Here is a 7,961-nt window from a genome sequence, read left to right on the forward strand (position 1 = left end):
TTCCCTACTGAGCAGGGGAACAGAACATGTCCCTCATACTCCTTTCCCAGGTACCCAGGCCCCTCCCCAAAGTCAGCACTGTTCCCAGTTGCCGTGTCCTCTTGCAGAGAATGTCAATGCATCGATAAGCATGTATATACAATAATTTTTCTTATTTGGAAGGATGTGTGTTTTTGTCTGCAGTGTAGCCCAGGGCTATTAGAAGACTCTTGCACATTGTTAGTTCAAAGAGGGCCTGGTGGAAAGCCCACACACAAAAGTGGGCTATACCAACAGCTACCGGGGAAATGCAAATTAGAGAGATCACTAGAAATCCACCAGAATGACTAAACTCTAAAAGACTGATTAGATAGGGGTGCGTGGGTGGCTCGGTCCGTTAAGCTTCTGACTTCAACTCATGATCTCACAGTTTGTGAGTTTGAGCCCTGTGTGTTGGGCCCTGTGCTGACAGCTCAGAGCCTGGAGCCTGCTTCGGATTCTGTGTCTCCCTCTCTCTCTGCCCCTCCCCCGCTTGCTCTCTCTCTCTCTCTCTCTCTCTCTCAAAAATAAAGGTTAAAAAAATAAATAAAAGACTGATTAGATGTAAAGACTGATAACACTATGTGTTCATGGGGATACAGCGTGATGGGAATGTGAAATGGAACCATGAGTTTGGAATAAAGTCTCAGTTTCTAATAAAATGAAACACATCTACTCTATTGACCTGGCAATTCCACTTTTGGGTACTTACACTCAAATAAGTGAAAATGCGTGTCTAAAAAGATCTGTACAAGAATGTTCTTCTCAGCTTTATTTTAAATGTTCTTCGCAGAGAGTGAGGGGGACGGAGGAGCTGAAGCAGGCTCCACACTGACAGCAATGAGCCTGATGCGGGGCTCGAACTTATGAACTGTGAGATCATGACCTGAGTGAAGTGGGATGCTTAACCAACTCAGCCACCCAGCTGCCGCAAGGTTTTAGGTCTTGATGGAGTTTTGCATTACAGCTGCGTAGATTTGTCAAAAGTCAGTGAATGGTAAACCTAAGGTTTGTGCATTTTATTGTATATAGTTTTACCTTAAAAAAAGATAATTACATGTGTGGTAAAGTGTTTAAAGGTGAAAAGTATTGATTTCTCTAACTTCTTTTGAAATGCGGCCAAAAATTGATGAATTGATTGTTTTATTTTATTTATTTATTTATTTTTTTTTTTTTTCAACGTTTATCTATTTTTTTTGGGACAGAGAGAGACAGAGCATGAACGGGGGAGGGGCAGAGAGAGGGAGACACAGAATCGGAAACAGGCTCCAGGCTCCGAGCCATCAGCCCAGAGCCCGACGCGGGGCTCGAACTCACGGACCGCGAGATCGTGACCTGGCTGAAGTCGGACGCCCAACCGACTGCACCACCCAGGCGCCCCATGAATTGATTGTTTTAAAGTTTATCCATTTATTTTGAGAGATAGAGAGAAAGCAGGGTGGGGGGCAGAGAGAGAGAGGAAGACAGAGAGAATCCCAAGCAGGCCCCGCACTGTCAGTGCAGAGCACAATGCTGGGCTCGAACTTGCCAACTGTGAGAACATGAGCTGAGCTGAAGTCAAGAGTCGAACACTTAACCAACTGAGCCACCCAGGCGCCTCTTGATGAATTGTTAAACGGATAAATAGATATGTGATAAAGCATAAATAGGAAAATGCTAATTGGAGAATTTAGATGGATATGTGGACGTTCACTGTACATTCCTTTCAACTTTTCTGTGTCAAAATTTGTATAATAAAATGTAGGGGGAAAGCAAAGAGAAAAAGAGAAGTACAGGGGTAGTGTGACCATTCACATCAAGAACTACTTCTCTATTGTCTCCTCGTTACTTTTTCAGTGTTGTCACATCCTCGTTCTGTCACCAGAGCCCAGCTGGTCGACAACAGTGCTGGTTTGTCTTTCACTATCCCTGGCTGTCCACGCTGGGGGAAGTAGGAGGAAGTGGCCAGGAATACAGGCAGCGTGTGGTTTATGGCCACAAAATTTCCCCGCTCCCAAGTGGGCTGGTCATAAAACAGTCACCATCCCCAGTGTGGGGGTGGGGGCCCTTCTCCCCTCTGCTGTGTTGCATCTCTGGCTTCTGCGCTCCAGCTTCTTTTGGTTTATTTCCTCCTCGTGGAGGAACACATGTTCCAGAAGCTTCCTGGGATATGGTGTGTGGGAGATAAAACTTTTTTAAGAACTGACTTGTCTGAAAATGTTCTCATTTCACCCACCCACTTGATCGATAGTTTGGCCGTGAATAGAATTCTCAGTAAAAAATCATCTTTCTTCAGCATCTGGAAGGCATACTGTGCTCCATCAGGGCAACTGTTGGGAAATCTGAAGCCATTCTATTTCCTGTTTCCTTGTGTTTTCTCTTTGGAAACTTGTAGAATCTTATCTGTTCCCATTGTTCTCAAGTTTTCACAATGATGAACTCAAGGGCGGGTCTATTTTTTATTCACGGGGCTGGCACTTTCTGTCTCTGAACTCAAGTCTGGGAAATTTCCCTGAATATTTTCGTGGATATTTTCCTCCTTTGCTTTTTCTTTGTTCTTTGTTTTCTATTACAGGATATTATTAGGGTGACAGTTGGACTTCATCAGCTAGTACCTAATGTTCTCACCGTTTCCTATTTTCTTTTTTTTTTTAAATTTTTTTTTTTCAACGTTTATTTTATTTTTGGGACAGAGAGAGACAGAGCATGAACGGGGGAGGGGCAGAGAGAGAGGGAGACACAGAATGGGAAACAGGCTCCAGGCTCTGAGCCGTCAGCCCAGAGCCCGACGCGGGGCTCGAACTCACGGACCGCAAGATCGTGACCTGGCTGAAGTCGGACGCTTAACCGACTGCGCCACCCAGGCGCCCCATTTTTTTTTTTTTTTTTAATTTTTTTTTTCAACACCGTTTCCTATTTTCTATCTCTCCATGTTTTCTGGGTCCTCTGAGAGATTTTCTCATCTTTCTGTTGTTTTTCCTGCTAGTTTTTTTTTGGGGGGGGGGGTTAATTATCTGAATGCTTCTTTTTTTTTTTTTTTTTTTTTTAAATACCACTTCCGGGGCGCCTGGATGGCTCAGTCGGTTGAGCGTCCGACTTGGGCTCAGGTCACGATCTTGCAGCTGGTGGGTTTGAGCCCCATGTCGGGCTCTGTGCTGACAGCTCAGAGCCTGGAGCCTGCTTCACATTCTGTGTCTCCCTCTCTCTCTGCCCCTCCCCTGCTTCTACTCTGTCTCTCTGTCAAAAATAAATAAACATTAACAAAAAAAAACTTAAAAAAAATAAAAAAGATTCAGCCTAGGCTACTAGATCCCTTTGTTTTTGTTTTGTTTTCCCAGGCACTGTGCCTGGACTCCCTGCCTATCCCCCCCACCCCGCCCCAAACCACCCCCCAATCCAAATACTCTCAGTTTACACTCTCTGGAGGGGAACCTCCAGTCTTTTGTAGGGGAGGAAGCGGGCAGCCACCTTGCCCAGTGGAAGATGGGAAGGGATGTAGACGGCCTGTTGCTGCTTATCAGCTTTTGTGCCATTTCCGTGCCCCACTCTCTCTCTACCCCAGTTCTGTAGGTGCCTGCTGCTGTCAGTTCCCAGCTCTTTGGTGATCCTCTGGTGTTGATCTGGTGTCCCTTAGCTTTTCCCACTGCTAGTCTAGGAGACTAAATCAGTTACAAGCAGTCTGTCTCCTCATCCCAATCTGTTCTAAGATTATGTCTTTTTTTTAAATCCCTTTTCTGAAGTTCTAGTGGGGTTTTGGGTAGAAATTAAATTAGATACTTGTATTAACCCATCATGTTAATCTGGAAATGAATACTATATGTTCATTTGCTTACTAAGCATCTCTCCTACGAGGATGTAGGTTTCCTGATGCCAGGAATCTGTTGTGCTCATTTCACACTTCCAACACCTTGACAGTAACTGGAACAGGATAACTGATTGACCTTGAATGAAGGACCTCAGTAGGAGATATGATTGTGTTAACCTTAAACATAAAACTGCCAGGGGGGCACCTGGCTGGCTCAGTCAGTGGAGCATGTGACTCATGAGCTCAGGGTTGTGAGTTTAAGCCCCATGGTGGGTGTAGAAGTTACTTAAAAACAAAATCTTTAGGGGCGCCTGGGTGGCGCAGTCGGTTAAGCGTCCGACTTCAGCCAGGTCACGATCTCGCGGTCCGTGAGTTCGAGCCCCGCGTCAGGCTCTGGGCTGATGGCTCGGAGCCTGGAGCCTGCTTCCGATTCTGTGTCTCCTTCTCTCTCTGCCCCTCCCCCGTTCATGCTCTGTCTCTCTCTGTCCCAAAAATGAATAAACGTTGAAAAAAAAAATTAAAAAAAAAAAAACAAAATCTTTAAAAAAATTTTTTTTAAACATTTATTTTTGAGAGAGACAGAGCATGAGCAGGGGACAGGCAGAGAGATAGAGGGAGACATAAAATCTGAAGCAGGCTCCAGGCTCTGAGCTGTCAGCACAGGGTCTGATCCAGGGCTCCAACCCACTAACTGAGAGATCATGACCTGAGCCCAAGTCGGTCGCCCAACCGACTGAACCACCCAGGTGCCCCTAAAAACCATATCTTTAAAACACACACAATAAAACTGCCATTTTACCTGGAAAATGAGTTTATTTGGGAATAGCAGAGAATTGCAATTGAGGACAAGGAGGCTACAGCAAAACCACAGGACAGTCTGATAAAGGAGAGGAACATTATTTTATGGGGAAGGAGGAAGTTGGGAGGTTTTGTGTTTTTTTTTTTTGTTTTTTTTTTTTTGAGAGAGAGAGAGACAGCACACACCTGCACTTGGGGGTGAGGCAAAGAGAAGGAAGGGTACAGAGGATCGAGGATCCAAAGCACGCTCTGGGCTGACAACAGTGAGCCTGGAACTCAGGAACCGTGAGATCGTGACCTGAGCTAAAGTCGATGCTCAACCAACTGAGCCACCCAGGTTCTCCAGGGAGAGGTTGTTTTGAATAAAAGCCCACTGGAGAGAAGCAAGAGTTGCCAGTGATGACGATTTCCCATTGGCTGAGTGGCAGGGGTGGTTGATTTCTTATAGGAGATGCGATGTATGTGTCTCCCCGTTGGGCCCTGTAATGAGTGGTTCTTTTCTGTTGAGACTCTTCTGTTAGGTGTCTCTAATTGACAATTTTTCCTGTAATTGCCATTCAGTGCTGGGGTTCCCTCTACCAGCCTCCCCTTCTAGCATCTTTTTTTTTTAACTCTTTAAAATATTTATTTTTGAGAGAAAAAGGGGGGACGGGGGAGGGGCAGAGAAAGAGGGAGACAGAGAATCTGAAGCAGGCTCTGCACTGACAACAGAGAGCCTGATGTAGGGCTCGAACTCACAAACTGGAAGATCATGACCTGAGCCAAAGTCAGACATTCAACTGATTGAGCCACCCAGGTGTCACTAGTTTTAATTTTAATTTTTTTTTGCCCATTTGTTGCCATGGAGAACGTTACTCAAGGTCAAACGTGGAGAAGTTTTAAATTAAGTTTTATTATTTTTTTTAAAGTTTATTAAATTCAGTTTTATTTATTTATTTATTGAGAGAGAGAGAGAGAGAGAGAGAGAGAAGAGAGAGAGAATAAGCAGAGGAGGGGCAGAGAGAGACAGGGACAGAGGATCCAAAGCAGCTCTGAGCCAACAGACAGAAGAGAGCCTGACGCAGGGCTTGAACTCATCAACTGTGAGATCATGATCTGAGCTGAAGTCAGATGCTTAACCGACTGAGCCACCCAGGCGCCCCTTAAACTTTTAAATAAACTCAGTTTTGAATCAGTGTATTTTCATATGTGAGTTGTGCGCTGATTTTGTTATTGTATAGACACAGTCAAACCTCTTGGGCAGTGGACTCTCACTTTACCAATCTAGAAAAATCATGATCTGAATGTGGGCTGTGTTGCCTGTTGGCTCAAAAACACATGTATCAGAATCAAGTCCGTCCTCAAGGCAGCCTTTGATGACCTCTCCGGATTCCAGACCCAGAGCTGCTCAAAGGCATGGCTCCCTTGGAGTCACATGTGAGGATGGCTTCTAATGCCCAGGCCTTTGTTCTCACTATGGAAAATTCTTCTTATTCCATCAAGACCCACCAGAAATCCTACCCAGTGCCTCCTTTCCACTCTTATCTTTTTGATGAAAGCCCTTTTTATTAGTGTGAATACAGTTTTTGGTCCCTGAGGTCAGCACTATGTTTATACCCCACTTAACAGGGAGAAGAGTGGGCCCGGTATCCTGGCAACTATGTCTCTATCTGTTTCATTTACTATCAGTCCATTAGGCAAGTGCAGCCCTCCACTATTTGTTCAATTGAGGTAAATTATTGACCTGAGGCCCCACCCTTTTATTTGCTCCTGTATTTAGACTGTGTAGTTTATGTTGGTCACAGATTCCCTGGATATTTTTGGGGCATCTGGGTGGTTCAGTCGGCTGAGCGGCCAACTCCAGCTCAGGTCACGATCTTGCAGTCTGTGAGCTCCAGCCCTGTGTCAGGCTCTGTGCTGACAGCTCAGAGCCTGGAGGCTGCTTCGGATTCTGTGTCTCCCTCTCTCCCTGCCCCTCCCCTGCTCACGCTCTGTCTCTCTGTCAAAAACAAACATTAAAAAAAATTTTTTTTTTTTTTTAAAGATTCCCTGGATATTTTTACCAGCAAAGGGGACACTGTTGCTCTAGTACCCTTAAAATTTTGACTCCTCTTTAAGGGAGAGCTTTAGGAACAGCGAAAAGGAGATGTCCTTTGCCCCAGGACCATATTATTTTGAAATAACTGCAAGACAAAGATGCTTTAAAAAAAAAGAAAAGAAAAAACCCATGTAGAGAAGGTCTGATTTCAGAACACTGTTACTTCAACAGAGTGAATTCTAGAAAAAGAAGATCTCCAGGTAAAAATGTGATTGGAAATCAACTCCCCTGGAGGGTCTGTTGTCAAACAGAGCTGGTGGGTGGTGAACCAGTTACCACTTTGCAGGAGGGCAATGCAACAACAGGTATGGAAGTTTTAAAAACTCCATTTTGGGGCGTGTAGTCTAAAGAAATCAAACTGTGAAGATTCTGGCACAAACATGCCCAGCTCAGCACTGTTTCTCAAATAAGGACAATTCCACTGTCCAGTAATACATGAATTGGTTAAGGGACATGTGCATAATGGGACTGAATAGCAACGGGCAATTGAAAATGTCCCAACGGTTCAGTGTTTCTACATTCTGTTTAAAACATGTTGTTACAGGAGCGCCTGGGTGGCTGGTCGGTTAAGCGTCCGACTTCGGCTCAGGTCATGATCTCGCAGTCCGTGGGTATGAGCCCCGCGTCGGGCTCTGTGCTGACAGCTCAGAGCCTGGAGCCTGTTTCGGATTCTGTGTCTCCCTCTCTCTGACCCTCTCCCATTCATGCTGTCTCTCTCCGTCTCAAAAATAAATAAACGTTAAAAAAAAATTTTTTTTTTTTAAATAAATAAAACATGTTGTTACAGGTGCGCCCGGCTCTCTCAGCTGGAGGAGCGCACAACTCTTGATCATGGAATTTTGAGTTCGAGCTCCACCTTAGGTGTAGATTACATACATGCATGCATGCATACATACATACATACAACATGCTGTTGCATACATAAGTAACCAAGAGGGACTCCTGACTGGCTCAGTTGGTAGAGCAGGCGACTCTTGATCTCAGGGTCATGAGTTCAAGCGCCACGGTGGACATGGAGCCTGCAAAAGGAAGGAAGGGAGAACTGAAAGCAAATATCCCAAATATTGGCACCTTAATGGTCTGCCTACAGAACATTATCTCCAGAACTCGTACAAGGCATAGGGCATAGTAAACGCTCAGCAATGCTGGAAACAAAATGCATACGTGAGCGAACAAATTTCAACATATTTTTGACCTAATGAACAGGAGTTTTCTTTGAAAAATGGTAGTGTGGTATTTCCTTCTTTAGAGTTTCAGGTTCCGAATTTTCAGGAGGAACCTCCT

The sequence above is a fragment of the Lynx canadensis genome, chromosome E3 (assembly GCF_007474595.2).
Source record: "Lynx canadensis isolate LIC74 chromosome E3, mLynCan4.pri.v2, whole genome shotgun sequence".
Lineage (NCBI taxonomy): Eukaryota > Metazoa > Chordata > Mammalia > Carnivora > Felidae > Lynx > Lynx canadensis.